The sequence below is a fragment of the Taudactylus pleione genome, unplaced genomic scaffold (assembly GCF_031769625.1).
Source record: "Taudactylus pleione unplaced genomic scaffold, aTauple2 ptg000887l, whole genome shotgun sequence".
NCBI classification, from domain to species: domain Eukaryota; kingdom Metazoa; phylum Chordata; class Amphibia; order Anura; family Myobatrachidae; genus Taudactylus; species Taudactylus pleione.
Genome location: NW_028285288.1, coordinates 1,959,384 through 1,975,477, shown reverse-complemented (window position 1 = coordinate 1,975,477; position 16,094 = coordinate 1,959,384). Strand labels below are relative to the sequence as shown.

The following is a 16,094-nucleotide window of genomic DNA, read 5'->3' as shown; positions in this document are numbered from 1 at the left end:
CAGCCGCGTGCTTGCAACTTTTTATCTGTACTAGAAAAATTCCTAACCCTTACTCTACACGTTCTACATCACAGACAATTAAAATCAAAGTAGGCTGTAAAGGGGGAACGCCATGACCTCAGGTGAGGTGGTGCTTAATGAAATGAGTTGCATTATCATGCTCCACCCACTGCGACACAATGACACAAATGTCTGCAGTGCGATGACACAAAGCGCACCACCGCACCATGGGACTTTTAGTGTGGCGCAGGGCAATGCCCGCCATATCTCATTGCGCCTCGGGAGCTTGAGAGACTACACACGATATCGTGAGCCTCTCTGGGAGCGTCGGCAAGTATGAACGCATTCCAATGACGCCCTAAAGGGCCTGATTCAGCAATGAACGTAGTTGCTAATATGCACGCAATAGGCCAATTGTTGCGCTCTTCGCATCCGTATATCGGGACGTCGGTCGCAGAGGCTACGCAAACCCATCACAGAGTGATGGACAGGAAGTGCCGTTTGTGGGTGGTTGCGCGAATGCAGGCGTGCCAGTGCGTTTCAACGCCGTTACAGGGGCATGCATAAATTATCCACTGCGACAGCCTACGGTCTCATAGCATGTGTGGCTGTTAGCAATTTCTGAGTAAGAAGGTACTCGATTGTACCGATGGTTTCACTATTCTGCTAAGTATTACGGATGTGCGTATGGTAGAGTGGGCGTCCTTATGTAGCACTGAGTTTGCATTGCGATCGCAGTGGTTTGGCTTGCTAGCACAGGATTGCGATCTGCAGTGGTTCAGGCCCGTAAACCGTACAACTTGCACATCAACTGAAAACCAATCCCCAAAGAAACTCTGGACCTCATTCAGAGCCGGTCGCACAGAGCGTGCAGTCGGTCTGAATGAGGGGAGGACCTCTTGAATTTTCAAGACGTCCTCCTTTGCGGTGGTAAGGTTGTGGGTTAACACCCACAGCCTTACGACCGCCTAAGGTGATGGTCAAGACCATCGCGACCATCGGGGCTTACGACGAGACCCTAGGGTAGGGTCCCCCTTGTCGTAAGCCCCGGAGAGCTAGTGATGTCAGTGGGGCCGCCCCCAAACGGTAGGCGTTCCCATGGGAACGCCCCCATTTGGGCTGCCACCCCCCCGGCCCGCCTTCCAAACGGGGCGAGCTGTCAATCAACATCGAAAGCTCGCCCCCTTTGGATCGAGACCCGCTACGACCGGCGCTGTCGGTCGTAGCGGGTTTCACGCATGTGCACGCCGGCGCCGTCGTGCACATGCTCTGTGGGGGGCCATCGACCCGGTCCAAGCGCATTGGTGCTAACGACCGGGTCTGAATGACCCCCTCTGTATCTGAAAACTTTTTCTTCCATTCTTTAATGATCGAGGAACTTTCTATTTAGTTCGTAAAATAAGCCCCATGACATATAAATGTTTAAAATAGGATATATGCTCCCCAATTTTAGGCAGACTTGGCAAAATATCCTTATAACCGCAAAGAATCGGCGCTTGCTCCTTACCGTCCCCTAGTCAGGGCTGGCTGGGAGCAGAGCACAGCCGGCCGTCCCAAGGGGCACACAGACTGCTGTAACCACACTACCTCGGTGGTTTATATGCAAATTGTGGTTTCCTAAGGAAATAAGCTTTTCTTCTCTTGTTTTCCAGGTTTCAGATTACGGCGGTTACACTTGTCTGTGGCTACACGGCGCACACAAATATTATGCAGCACTTTGTCAGTAACAGTGTGGAAAGTCCGAGATAAACAATGAAATGATTTCCAGCATTATGAAACATAGGCCCTCATTCAGAGCCACTCGCTAGCGGCAGTACGCTCGTTCCGAGCGATGTTCGCACATCTGCGCATGCGTACGGTTTTTAGTACGCATGCGCGAACCAGTCAGTGCGGCTGAAAATCGTTTGTACGCAATATAGCGAATGCCTGCTATTTTGAGTGACAGAATGAGGCGTATGTGGGTGGTAACAGGGGAAGGTGCTTGAAAACGGGGAGGGGAGATCAGAACGCAGGCGTGCTTAAAGGTCAAAACGGGCGTTTTAAGGGAGTGCATAATTAATCCAGCAGCGTCATTGACCACGTCACTTGGTTGTTTTTAACTCAGAACTGCTCGCAAAATAGCGGTTGAAAAAACCAACCACAAGAATAGCGAGCAGTTCATACGCTGTACGATGTACTCGATTAATCTAATAAATAGCGGACATGACGTAGGATGCGAGCGGCCAGGGGGCGTTTTTATCAAATAAACGAGCGTATGTTTTGCTCGCTCGTTCAGACTTAGAGGTGTGAACAGACTGCAATGTGCGAACGGATCATTTGAATAGCCACCCCTTGTTTTTGAACGAACGAACGCAAATAGCGAACGGCTCTGAATGAGGGCCATAATCTTTAAAATATATATTAATGGGGACATATGATGTCGACATTAAGAATGTCGACAGTGTAAATGTCGACAATTTACTACATACTAAGTATTTAGCATGTGTACAGATGTGCCCTAATATACCTAGCCTCAATACGCCATACAGCGTGAGATACCTGGCGCGACTGAGCCACTCCGTATCGAATTTTCAATTTGCATCGCAGACGCAGCAGAACACCACTCGCAGTGTACTACAGTCGAAGGGCTGCCACTTTACCTGCACAGGGACTAGTTTTAAATACGTACAAAGGCGCAGATGAAGACGCACTGAGAGATACAAGTGTCTGCTGTTGCGTCCTAGTCATGTCGCATTGCGACTTAGGGCCGTATGGAGGCCCTGATTCAGAGCCGGACGCTCTGACAGAGCGCTCGCTCTGAATCAGGGACAGCCTTCTGAACTTTTTTTTTTTTAGAGCGGCCTCCTGGCCGCTCGTATAGCTGTGGGTGACCACCCACAGTTATAGCGAGCGGCCAGGAAGATGGTTGCGATGAGACCCTTGTGGTAGGGTCTCGTTACCGCAAGCCCTGTAGAGCTTTTAGCTCTATCAGAGCCGAAAGCACTCCCACTGACATCACTTGTGATGTCAGTGGGGCCGGCCCCAGACGGTAGGCGTTCCCATGGGAACGCCTCCGTCTGGCCAGCCATGCCCCCGGCACGCCCACCAAAGGGGGCGTGCTGTCACTCAACATCGACAGCATGCCCCCTTTGTAGCGAGACCCATAGCGACGGCTTGCCCGTCGCTATCCGGGTCTCGCGCATGCGCACGACGGATCCGCCTCCGTTGTGCGCATGCATACTGGGCCAACATCGACCCGCTTGCGAGCGCTCAGCACTCGCGAGCGGGTCTGAATTAGGCCCTGAACTAAGTGGGAAAAGCCATTTTCTGCGATAAAGTATCGCAAGTGACGTAATTTCGCCATGTGAAAAGTTTAATCCGTATTCAATTACGGAGACTTTTCGCCATTGCGGAAACTCAATGCAATAGAACCAGCGAAAAAGTTTTGCCTATGAATAGGTGTCCAAAAAAGTGCAGAATTGGGGTTTTGGGGTGTAAACCTCGGAAAAAAAATCCTGCACCCTTGGGACAATCCCCCTAAGGTAAACTGCGCCAAGAAAAGTTTAAAAAATACTTTAGATCACTCCAAAAAAGTACTTTCATTTTGGGGTCGAAAAAATACAAAGTTGGGGGACAAACTTAAAAAGTAGCGAAATAGACTCCAGGGGGTCCCCAAGTGTGCCCCAGGTGTGCGGCAGGTGGATTTTTTACGTTTTTTTTTTTTTAAAATTCACTTTAGCAACTTTCAAATATGCTGCCCCCCATTTTCAAGTACCCCAGTTTTGCTGGGACTATTTATTTTCACCAAAAAAACTGCTAAATGCTATTCTTCACCACTTCTGCAAAGATGCTAAATAGCAGCTACTCAGAGCATTTAAGTACCCCAAATACCTTCAGCAGGGCTATTCGGGGGTATTTATAGTGATCCTCAATGTCAGTGCATCTTTTGGGGGGTGTCAGGCTGATTTCCCCAAATCTGACAGCACTTTTCGCATGTTACAGTTTCGTCGGGTGCCGCTTTCGCTGATTTGTAATTGAATATGGGGATGAGAGGGAACGCGCGCGATCCTTTTTCGCACTGAAAACCAGCGATGTCGGCCAAGAGTCCAGCATGCGAAAAGTACGGGACTTTTCGCACCTAATTGAATACGGCCCTTAGACGCATTTTTGGGGAAAAAATGAAGCAAACAAGACGCCCAGCACTAGTAGAGTCTCATGGGACCAGGGCCCTCATTCAAAGGCGTCTCGCAAAAAGCGAGCGCTCGCTCTGAATCAGGTTAGACGCTTTTTTTTTTTTTTACCCGGCCTCCTGGCAACTCGCTAAGCTGTGGGTGACCACCCACAGCTTTTGCGGGCGGCCAGGTGATGGTCGCGATTATCGGGATTGCGACGAGACCCTTGTGGTAGGGTCTCGTCTTCCGCAAGCCCCAGTGAGCTTCCTGCTCAAATAGTGCAGGAAGCTCATTACTGACATCGTGAGTGATGTCAGTAGGGCCGCCCACCAGCCACCCCCTCTCCCCGCCTACAAAACGGGGCGAGTTGTCGATCAACATCAACAGCCGTCCCGTTTGTAGCGAGCCCCGGAGCGAGTGAATTTCTCATTCGCTACGGGGCTTGCGCAGTGCTCCACCATCGACCCGCTTGCAAGCGGGTCTGAATGCAGGGCCATCTCTTTCATTGGGCTTGTTGGGTAGTTGCCTAAGGGCAGAAGGGTATTCTGATCTAACCTCCCCCCTCCCCCAAGGGCCCGAAGCTTGTAGGGGCCCACCAACCCACCGCCCTGCAGCCGTGGGCAGTTGGTAAATTTCGATATTTCTGTAAGCCGGCCATCAGAGCACTGCATTCTGATCTAACCTCCCCCATCCCATCCCCCCGGTGACAAGTACTCACCTCAGTCCCAGTTTTACTTCATCCGCTGGCTTCAGACAAGTCAGACAGAGGGCCTGATTCAGACCCGCTCGCGAGCTCTCGCAAGCGGGTCGATGTTGGCCCAGTGCGCATGGGTCTCGCTACAAAGGGGGTGTGCTGTCGATGTTGAGTGACAGCACGCGCCCTTTGGTGGGCGTGGCTGCCCAGACGGAGGCGTTCCCATGGGAACGCCTGCCGTCTAGGGCCGGCCCCACTGACATCACAAGTGATGTCAGTGGGTGGACTTCTTGCTCTGTAAGACCAAGAAGTCCACTGGGACTTGCGGCAACGAGACCCTACCACAAGGGTCTCGTCGCAAGACCGATGGTCACCCACAGCTATGCGAGCGGCCAGGAGCGCCGCTTTAAAAATACAATAGGCGGGCACTGATTCAGAGCGAGCGCTCTGAAAGAGCGTCCAGCTCTGAATCAGGCCCAGAGTCTCTCTGCATGTGTGGCAGGTCTGATGGGCATGCAGGAGGGTTTAATTTTATTGACCATTTACATTTTTTTCCCGTGAATGGGTGGGTAGGGGCCCCAGTACATTGCTTTGCCCAGGGCCCGCACTGCTGTTAAGACAACCCTGTCTGAATGAGGTCCCAGGCGCGCTGAGAGGGGCTGTTTGATGGTAAAGCTGGTCCAATAATTATTGGACTTTCAGCACTTTATTAAACTCTCTGGGGAATTCCCTATTTGTAGCCGAACCAGCTGTATTTGTTAGGTATCACTACAGCCGACCGACACTATCGACCGAATACCATCTGCAAGAAGCCTTGCTAATCGAAGTCTGGGCCTGATTCAGAGCCGAACGCTCTGACCAGAGCGCTCGCTCTGAATCAGGGCCCTCCTCCCTCAACTTAGAGCGGCCTCATGGACGCTTGCATAGCTGTGGGTTACCACCCACAGCTATAGCGAGCGTCCATGATGATGGTCGCGATGGTCAAGACCATCGGGCTTGCGACGGAGACCCTGCGGTAGGGTCTCGCTGCCGCAAGCCCTGGAGTGATTTTGGCTCTATCAGAGCCAAAATCACTCCCACTGACATCACTTGTGATGTCAGTGGGGCCGGACCCAGACGGTAGGTGGTAGGTGTTCCCATGGGAACGCCTCCGTCTGGCAGCCACGCCCCCGGCACACCCACCAAAGGGGGCATGCTGACACTCACCATCGATAGCACGCCCCCTTTGGTGCGAGACCCGGAGCGACGGAGAGCCCGTCGCTATCCGGGTCTCGGGCATGCACACGACGGAGCTCCCTCCGTCGTGCGCATGCGCAGTGGGGCAACAGCGACCCGCTTGTGAGCGTCCTGCGCTCGCGAGCGGGTCTGAATGACCCCCTCTGTGCGGACCGGCTTTACCATAAACAGAAAATATTCATCCACTGTCTGGTCATTAAACCGGGACTGTTTGTATTCAAATGCACCTTAATATCATCTTCACAGGTGCCGGTTAACTGAGATATATACTGTACCTGCAGATAATACTGACTATAGTACCGAATAATAATCTGGACTTGGTGCCCACACACATAGCGATATTTTACACAATCTGGCCGATTCTGACGCATCGGAATGAGAGACCATCTAATATATGGCAAAATCGTGAGAAAATCATGAGTCCCCACTTACGATCACCATGCGATGCGCGTCCCTGCTGGTCGCACATCGCATCGTCACATCTGCTGTGCTGTAGGGCAGATCTGACAATCTGGGACACAACGCACTGGAAACAGTCTGGATGCAGGAGAGATCGTTTGAAGATTGGACACCGCAAACACCAGATCGTGTGCAGAGCTGCCGGGGAGGAGTTTTCAAGGGAAATCGTGCACGATGTCGGATCGTGAGCACATCGCTATGTGTGTGGGCACCTTCATTCACGTTGTTAGGGTCCCCAGTGACCATATTGATGACTGCGACTGGATCACTTGATTTATATTATTCCGAGTGCATGACTAATTCATTTTCCATCTTGCTTTTTTTATCTACCAAACCACTTGATACATCTTAAGTAAATTGTTGGTTTTTGAATATTTTATCTTTATACCCTAAATTGATGTTCTCTTTTTTTTGCCAGTATTTTACTGATTATTAGGACATGGACTCTCTGCTATGTACATCCAGCCAAAGCTGCCCAACCTGCAATTCCATCATATCCTCTATTGAACTTTGCCTATGTGAGTGGAGACTGTGGGTCTGATTCAGACCCGCTCGCAAGCGCTATGAGCTCGTAAGCGGGTCGATGGTGGGGCATTGCCCACGCGCGGCGTGCGCCAGCCCCGGAGCAAGTGAGAAATTCACTCGCTCCGGGGTTCGCTACAAACATGGAGGCTGTCGATGTTGAACGACAGCTCGCCCTGTTTTGTAGGCGGGGAGGGGGGGTGGCTGGACAAACGGGGGCGTTCCTAAAGGAACGCCTGCCGTTTGTGGGCGGCCCTACTGACATCACTCGTGATGTCAGTACTGAGCTTCCTGCTCTATTAGAGCAGATAGCTCACTCGGGCTTGCGGGAACGAGACCCTACCGCAAGGGTCTCGTCGCAAGCCCGATAGTGACCATCACCTGGCCGCTCGCAAAAGCTGTGGCTGGTGACTGAAACGCTTACGGTACATCACCCGCCTTTTCTACAGCAGCGAATCGGAGAAGGTATGTAAATGATGCAGGTATCGACGTTTGAATTGAGACGCCCACATGGGCCTTCTCAGATCCGCTGCATGTGTCTGAAGATGTAGTATCGGATCACCATCGGGAACATCGATGGACCTTCAGACATTCTGAGTAACCCTTAGGTTACTGAGAAAGTCCACCACAAGCAAAGCTAGTGAATCTGCTTTGGAAAAGATGCAGTCGCTAGCATCGGCTCGCCTCTAAAATGCCAGTGACGCGCCTGCGTTTTAGAAGCTCCTCCCCATCGTCACCCCCAAATGGCCGCAGCCTGTCAGTCAAGCTGTGGCCTCTCCCACACTGCGACCTGAGCGCAGTAGCACTGTGGCACATGAGCTCTGCGGGGCAGTCACCGAAGCATCGATCATTAGCGACCGAGGGGGTCATTCAGACCCGCTCGCGAGCGCAGGACGCTCGCAAGTGGGTCGATGGTGCCCTACTGCGCATGCGCACGACGGAGGGAGCTCCGTCGTGCGAATGCGCGAGACCCGGCTAGCGACGGGATAGCCGTCGCTCCGGGTCTCGCACCAAAGGGGGCGTGCTGTCAATGTTGATTGACAGCACGCCCCCTTTGGTGGGCGTGACGGGGGCGTGGCTGCCAGACGGAGGCGTTCCCATGGGAACGCCTACCGTCTGAAGCCGGCCCCACTGACATCACTAGTGATGTCAGTGGGAGTGATTTTGGCTCTGATAGAGCCAAAATCACTCCAGGGCTTGCGGCAGCGAGACCCTACCTCAGGGTCTCCGTCGCAAGCCCGATGGTCGCGATGGTCTTGACCATCGCGACCATCATCATGGACGCTCGCTATAGCTGTGGGTGGTCACCCACAGCTATGCGAGCATCCAAGAGGCCGCTCCATTTTCATGTAGGAGGGCCCTGATTCAGAGCGAGCGCTCTGGTCAGAGTGTCCGGCTCTGAATCAGGCCCTGATTCCCCATTAGGGTCCAGGTCTGAATCATGACCTTGGTATACTAGGCTCCGGAGCATGCACAGTGTGAAAACACACAGGATACGCTCCGCAAACAGGGGCACATTCACAGCTCCAATATGAATGAGGTTCTATTTATAAAGCACCATGGTGGGAGAGGAACAAGTGAAGTTACCCATAGTAACCAATCAGGTTATGGCTATCATTATATATATAGTGTGCAAGAAAAATTATACTTGCATCTGATTGGTTGCTAGAAGCAAAGCCTCTACTTGTTCTCTTTAGACGATTGATAAATCTTCCCCGATGTCTTGGGTGATACTGGTGCTTTCCAGTACGTGTAACAAAATAGTTGGGGATAGCATAAGAAAAGGAAGATTTTTGTCTCAAGAGCTTGCAATCTATTTATAGTAGGTACTCAGGGACGGTCAGATAAGAAGGGAAAAGCACAATTCCTGGTAGAAAGTTTTGAATTAGTGAGAACTGGTGCAGGAAGGGTTAAGTCAGCTTGTGAGTGTAAGCCGGAGGAACAACGGTCACAGCCTGTTACCCACATTGGGGTTAGTGGCACATCTGCAGACTGTGGCTGTATTATACCAGCAGCGGATCGTACAATATACTATACTGCGAGGGCACAATACAGGCAGCAGCGCACCAACATCCAGGTAAGTCACGTCTGCTTCATTTATGGAATTAATTCTAGAATTCTGACCATATAAACAGAGGAAGCAGCCGGTAATCATTAGCTGCATGTAGCTGTTCCTCTGCATCACTGCCAGCCGCCAGCAGAGGTACTCCTAGCTCAGTAGCCGACATTACCCCACACTGGACTTCTGAGGGTAGTAAACTAGGATTACAACCAAGGGTATAACTACACCCGCAGCCATCCATGCTATGGGCTTCGGCTGCGCCGTGGTTAAATTATGTAGCTGTAATAGAGCTACAGTTTTGAAGTCTTGAGTTTAAATTTCCTTTTAAGCACAGATAGGAGCAATGTCAGCTATCAAGTAGTGTTTGCAATAAAGGTGACTTTCTCCCTCCGGCTATTAGATCACTGAGGGACCTGCTATTACTCAGCCAAGCAAACTCCATAAAATACCTTTCACTTCTATAGTAACCATTTCTTGGAGGATAAAAAGAAGTCAGGATCAGAGCACCCAGCTACCTGTTCGTAAGAGACAGTAACTACTAAGAGGAAATCTCCTTTAGGTTATGGTGCACCCACTGGCCAACCAAAATGCTGGCACTCCTTTTGTGGGCAGAAGGCGTGAAGTGACGTTTACACACAAGCTGGGTACACACTTGCCGATGTGTGTACCTAGTGATGCTACGCCCAATCTCACGTTAGGCACACACTGCAGGATGCGGCAACCGACCGCCTGATGTCGGGCTCTGTTAGAGCCAAAAGCTCTCTGGGGCTTGCGATGAGCGAGACCCTACCACAAGGGTCTCGTCGCAAGAAGACCATCGCGACCACCATCCTGGCCACTCGCAATTGCTGTGGGTGGTCACCCACAGCTATGCGAGCGGCAAAGAGGCCGCTCCAAAAAAAAAAAAAAAGCCCGGCCCTGATTCAGAGCGAGCGCTCTGTCAGAGCGTCCGTCTCTGAATCAGGCCCTCTGTGCCTCAAGATAGGTTATGTCACCTGCTGCTAACTACGCGATAGGCTGCATTCTCATGAATGTTGGTTCAGCCCACAAAATGGCTGCTTCTGCGATGTGCAGGCACCAGTTGTACTTTAACTGTTGTTGCTATTAGAAGAGACAAACATAACACAAATGATTTAACACGCTATTCATTCTATTGCGGCCGCCGGTCACATTTATTTATTTATTATTTATTATCAGTTATTTATATAGCGCACACATATTCCGCAGCGCTTTACAGAAAATATTTGGCCATTCACATCAGTCCCTGCCCAAGTGGGCCTGAATCAGAGCCGCTCGAAAGCGGCCGCTCGTTCGCTCCGAGCGATATTCGCACATCAGCGCATGCGTATGGGTCGTAATCCGCATGCGCCAACCAGCCAGTGCGGTCAGAAATCGAGCGCTCGCAAAATAGCGAATGCCTGCTAATTTGAGTGACAGGATGAGGCGTTTGTGGGTGGTAACAGGGGAAGGTGCTTGAAAACGGGGAGTGGAAATCCGAACGCAGGCGTGCTTAAAGGTCAAAACGGGCGTTTTATGGGTGTGCATAATTAACAAAGCTGCATCATCGACCACGTCACTTGGTTGTCTCTTAGCCTGAACTGTTCGCATGATTGCGGTAGGAAAATCCAACCACAAGCACTGCGAGCAGTTCAGACGCCTTTCGATGTACTCGATTAATCAAATAAATAGCGGAGATGACGTAGGATGCGAGCGGCCAGGGGGCGGCTTTACAAAATAGCGAGCGCATGTTTCGTTCACTCGCACAGACATAGAGGCGTCAACAGACCGCAAAGAGCGAGCGCTCAATTTAAATAGCCGGCCCCTTTTTCTGAACGAGCGAGCGCAAATAGCGTCCGGCTCTGAATCAGGCCCAATAGTCCCTACCACATGCTCACACACATACATACACACTAGGGTTAATTTTTTGTTGGGAGCCAATTAACCTACCAGTATATTTTTGGAATGTGGGAGGAAACCGGCGCACCTGGAGGAAACCCACGCAAGCATAGGGAGAATATACAAACTCCGCACAGTTAGAGCCGTGGTGGGAATTGAACCCACGACCTCAGTGCTGTGAGGCAGTAACGCTAATCATTACACCGGTCACATGACTATATCCCATTCTATATGTATACTAAAATGTTTGCTCAGGAGATCTTAAAATGCATAGTGTATGTACCCTATTTAGTCACAGGCTAGGAACAAGGAGGGCTGTCAAGCGACTTCACGTAAATCCCCCCCAAAGAACGCCTGATCTCCAGTTTAGCTGCAGAAGGGAAGAAGCGAGATAGACTAACTAGTCTGCAGCTTACTGCTTCCATATGCAGCCATTTTAATCTGGCTCCTCCAGTTCCTCTCACAGGACCCGATTCAGACCCGCTCGCTAGGATGCGTTCGCTCGTAGCCAGCCGATTTTCGCACTGTGCGTGTGCATACGCATCGCAGTGCGAGAGTGTGAACAAATGCGAGAGATTGTGAAGCGTTCACTCGCTGCGCATAGACAACCCAGCAGAGGGAATGACAGGAGAGGCCGCTTGTGGTGGTGACAGGGGCTGGCCATTGAAAATGGGGGAGTGGAAGTGCGAACGCAGGCGTGCCTGAGCGTCTCAACGCCGTTTCAGAGGCGTACATAATTTAGAGACAGCATCATAGTACACGTCACCTGGCTGGATTTTACACTGAAGTGCTCGCAGTGCTTGTGGTAGTCTATGGTCAGCCACAAGCGCTGTGATCGCATTCGATGGTACTCGATGGTGGTTGCATACACTTCCTGGAGATGACGAGCGCAAGTGGGCATCTTAAGACAGGCTGGCGGGCGTCTGCATACACAGAACGATCGCACGCCAAGACACAGTGGGCGTGTTAATGCCTTGCCGTGCGATCGCCTGCCTTCCCAAATTTGCATACGCAACTAGCGAGCATGTGTCTGAATCAGATCCACAGTCCCATCCAAAGACCAGGGGTGTGAGAGTGGGAGGCCCAATCCGGGGGGCTTGTGAATGGTCCTCTGGGTCACCCTGTCCTCCTCCGACACCTTTTAAATTTGGCGAACGGAATTCATTTGCTGGTTCTGTGTGGCAGACGAGGAAAAGAAGAAGATTAAGAAAATGTACTGAGTAGATGGTACTGCAGCTTCAGCTATACATCTGATTTATGGAATGCTAGTTTCTGCAGAACAAAAATATAACGGGAATAAAGTTTCAGGATGCACGAGATCAGCCCGAGGAAGGCTGCGCAGATTTGTTTTGACCCCAGTAATGCAATAGTCACCCCTTTAAAGTGTCATTGATGTATTTTTGGGACTCTGGGCCTGATTCAGAGCCACTCGTAAGCGGCAGCTCGTTCGTTCCGAGCGATGTTTGCCCAACTGCACATGCGTACGGATCGTTATACGCATGCGCGAACCAGTCAGTGCGACCGAAATTCATGTGCTCGCTAAATAGCGAATGCCTGATAATTTGAGTGACAGAATTAGGCGTATGTGGGTGGTAACAGGGGAAGGTGCTTGAAAACGGGGAGTGGAGATCAGAACGCAGGCGTGCTTAAAGGTCAAAACGGGCGTTTTATGGGTGTGCATATTTAAAACAGCAGCGTCACTGACCACGTCACTGGGTTTTTTTTAAGCCAGAACTGCTCGCAAAATTGTGGTAGCAAAAACCAACCACAAGAATAGCGAGCAGTTCATACCCTGGTCGATGTACTCGATTAATCTAATAAATAGCGGACATGACGTAGGATGCGAGCGGCCAGGGGGCGTAGTTTCCCAAAAAACGACCGCAAGTTTTGTACGCTCGATCAGACCTAGAGGCGTGAACAGACCGCAAACAGCGAATGGTTCATTTGAATAGCCACCCCTATTTTCAGGACGAGCGAGCGCTAATTGCATCCGGCTCTGAATCAGGCCCTCTCTTCGGAGAGATCCTGGAGGGGAGATTCCAGGGGCAACTATGGGTGGAGGGAGGGTTTAGCACTGGGATTTATTGCAACGCAACCTCACCCCGCTGCAAAATGATGCCATTTGTGGCACTTTCCAGCGGTTGGGGGCCTCTATGACGCCATTTTGGCCGAGTTCACTTCAATGGACAAGTGGACGGGAACAGCCAGGGCTGTCTACTCTCTGGGGCACCGAGACGGCTCCCGAAAATCCCACCTACAGAGGCAAGATTCCCAATATAGCTGCAGAAGGGCTGGAGCGAGACAGAATTACCTTTGCGGTAGTGAAACACCGACATCGCTAGTTTTATTAGGAGCAGGAGAGAATGTACCCTTCATAGAGCCTGTCTGACCTTTCTGCAGGTTTTCCATTATACGGTAGCATTTATTTCACTAACACAGTAAATTGGGCCCCATAAATTATTCATCACATAACATTTCACACAAAACATGAACATCGGCTCTGCTGTTTACCGTCTGCTTGGTGCTCGGCTATTCCAGGCCACGAGCAGAGATGGTGCAAACATGCAATTAGCAAGCAATACATTAAATTAGCCGGCATAATGCGCCTCTTGTCAGTACCGTATAGAAGCTATTTTGGGAATTTAATGAACAACTGTGAGGTTCTTAGCGAGGACCGAGCTGCCTGCAGCATTAATGTGATGCTTTGGGTTATCAGAATAGTGGAAAGGAAGATGTAATCTTTGCAGGGGAGTACAATGGTAATCAGTGCCAGGAGATTTCTACACCTAGCCCATTGGTATTATGACAATGTTACAGATCATACCTAGCACAATGACGCCAGTACAGCAGTGTGTATGTATTCCATGGGGTATACTGGATAGAGATAAGTGAAACTGGAGCAGAAAAGTTTTAGCAATGCAGCGGGACAGCCGACGAGGTGCAACGCTCTGCTGAATGTTTCTCTGAACTTATAGTCTGTGACCAGCGCTGGGGTGATGATGGTTACTTCATTCTGCTGTGTGGTGTGGGGGGGGGGGGGGGGATTGGGGAAGCTCTAGGCGTAACTGTTCTGGCTAAATGTCTGACCATGTCTGCATTTATTTTGTCATCTGTACATATCCCTGATTTATGTATGCTCCATTTCCACACATTCTCTTAGCTTGTGCTGTGACACCGTACTAATCACCGACATTAATAATGATAATTACTATGCTGTTTTGGCAAGAAACTGTTGGTAGTGGTACAGAAACCTATCTGCCGGTATAAGTAAGTGAGACTGGTAGATGTCAGCTTTGTTACTGGCAGCTCCTAACATTCTCACCTTGGGCTGTGGGGTCCTAATACAACAAGGTGGCCGGCAGTAGTTGGGGTGTGGGGTCTCTGTACAACAAGGTGGCTGGCAGTAGTTGGGGTGTGGGTTCTCTGTACAAGGTGGTTGGCAGTAGTTGGGGTGTGGGGTCTCTGTATAACAAGGTAACTGGCAGTAGTTGGGGTGTGGGGTCCCTGTACAACAAGGTAACTGGCAGTAGTTGGGGTGTGGGGTCTCTGTATAACAAGGTAACTGGCAGTAGTTGGGGTGTGGGGTCTCTGTATAACAAGGTAACTGGCAGTAGTTGGGGTGTGGGGTCTCTGTATAACAAGGTAACCGGCAGTAGTTGGGGTGTGGGGTCTCTGTATAACAAGGTAACTGGCAGTAGTTGGGGTGTGGGGTCCCTGTATAACAAGGTGGCTGGCAGTAGTTGGGGTGTGGGGTCTCTGTACAACAAGGTGGCTGGCAGTAGTTGGGGTGGGGGTTTCTATACAACAAGGTAACTGGCAGTAGTTGGGGAGTGGGGTCCCTGTACAACAAGGTGGCTGGCAGTAGTGGAGTGTGGGATCTCTGTATAACAAGGTAACTGGCAGTAGCTGGGGTGTGGGGTCCCTGTATAACAAGGTAACTGGCAGTAGTTGGGGAGTGGGGTCTCTGTATAACAAGGTAACTGGCAGTAGTTGGGGTGTGGGGTCTCTGTATAACAAGGTAACTGGCAGTAGTTGGGGTGTGGGTTCTCTGTATAACAAGGTGGCCGGCAGTAGTTGGGGAGTGGGGTCCCTGTATAACAAGGTAACTGGCAGTAGTTGGGGAGTGGGGTCTCTGTATAACAAGGTAACTGGCAGTAGTTGGGGTGTGGGGTCTCTGTATAACAAGGTAACTGGCAGTAGTTGGGGTGTGGGGTCTCTGTATAACAAGGTAACTGGCAGTAATTGGGGTGTGGGGTCTCTGTATAACAAGGTGACTGGCAGTAGTTGGGGTGTGGGGCCTCTGTATAACAAGGTAACTGGCAGTAATTGGGGTGTGGGGTCTCTGTATAACAAGGTGACTGGCAGTAGTTGGGGTGTGGGGCCTCTGTATAACAAGGTAACTGGCAGTAATTGGGGTGTGGGGTCTCTGTATAACAAGGTGACTGGCAGTAGTTGGGGTGTGGGGTCTCTGTATAACAAGGTGACTGGCAGTAGTTGGGGTGTGTGATCTCTGTATAACGAGGTAACTGGCAGTAGTTGGGGTGTGGGGTCTCTGTATAACAAGGTAACTGGCAGTAATTGGGGTGTGGGGTCTCTGTATAACAAGGTGACTGGCAGTAGTTGGGGTGTGGGGCCTCTGTATAACAAGGTAACTAGCAGTAATTGGGGTGTGTGATCTCTGTATAACAAGGTGACTGGCAGTAGTTGGGGTGTGTGATCTCTGTATAACAAGGTGACTGGCAGTAATTGGGGTGTGTGATCTCTGTATAACAAGGTGACTGGCAGTAGTTGGGGTGTGGGGTCCCTGTATAACAAGGTGGCTGGCAGTAATTGGGGTGTGGGGTCTCTGTATAACAAGGTAACTGGCAGTAGTTGGGGTGTGGGGTCCCTCTATAACAAGGTGGCTGCCAGTAGTTGAGGTGTGTGATCCAGCCTATGTTGTGCTCATATGTATCTGCTAAGCACCAAAGTACCAAATAATGTGATTAAATATTGTAATATTTTGTTTATTTAGAATCTTAAAATGTATCCAACCTTCCCCATAAGGAAATGCCACCCCATTAGTGCCAGAATA

The 16,094-nt window shown here is 50.7% G+C and overlaps 1 protein-coding gene across 2 annotated transcripts in view; it reads right to left on the bottom strand.

The window, feature by feature from the left end:
• The window catches only part of IFTAP (intraflagellar transport associated protein), a 62,343-nt gene that overhangs the window by 34,889 nt on the left and 11,360 nt on the right, over positions 1 to 16,094 (bottom strand). The window lies entirely within an intron of this gene.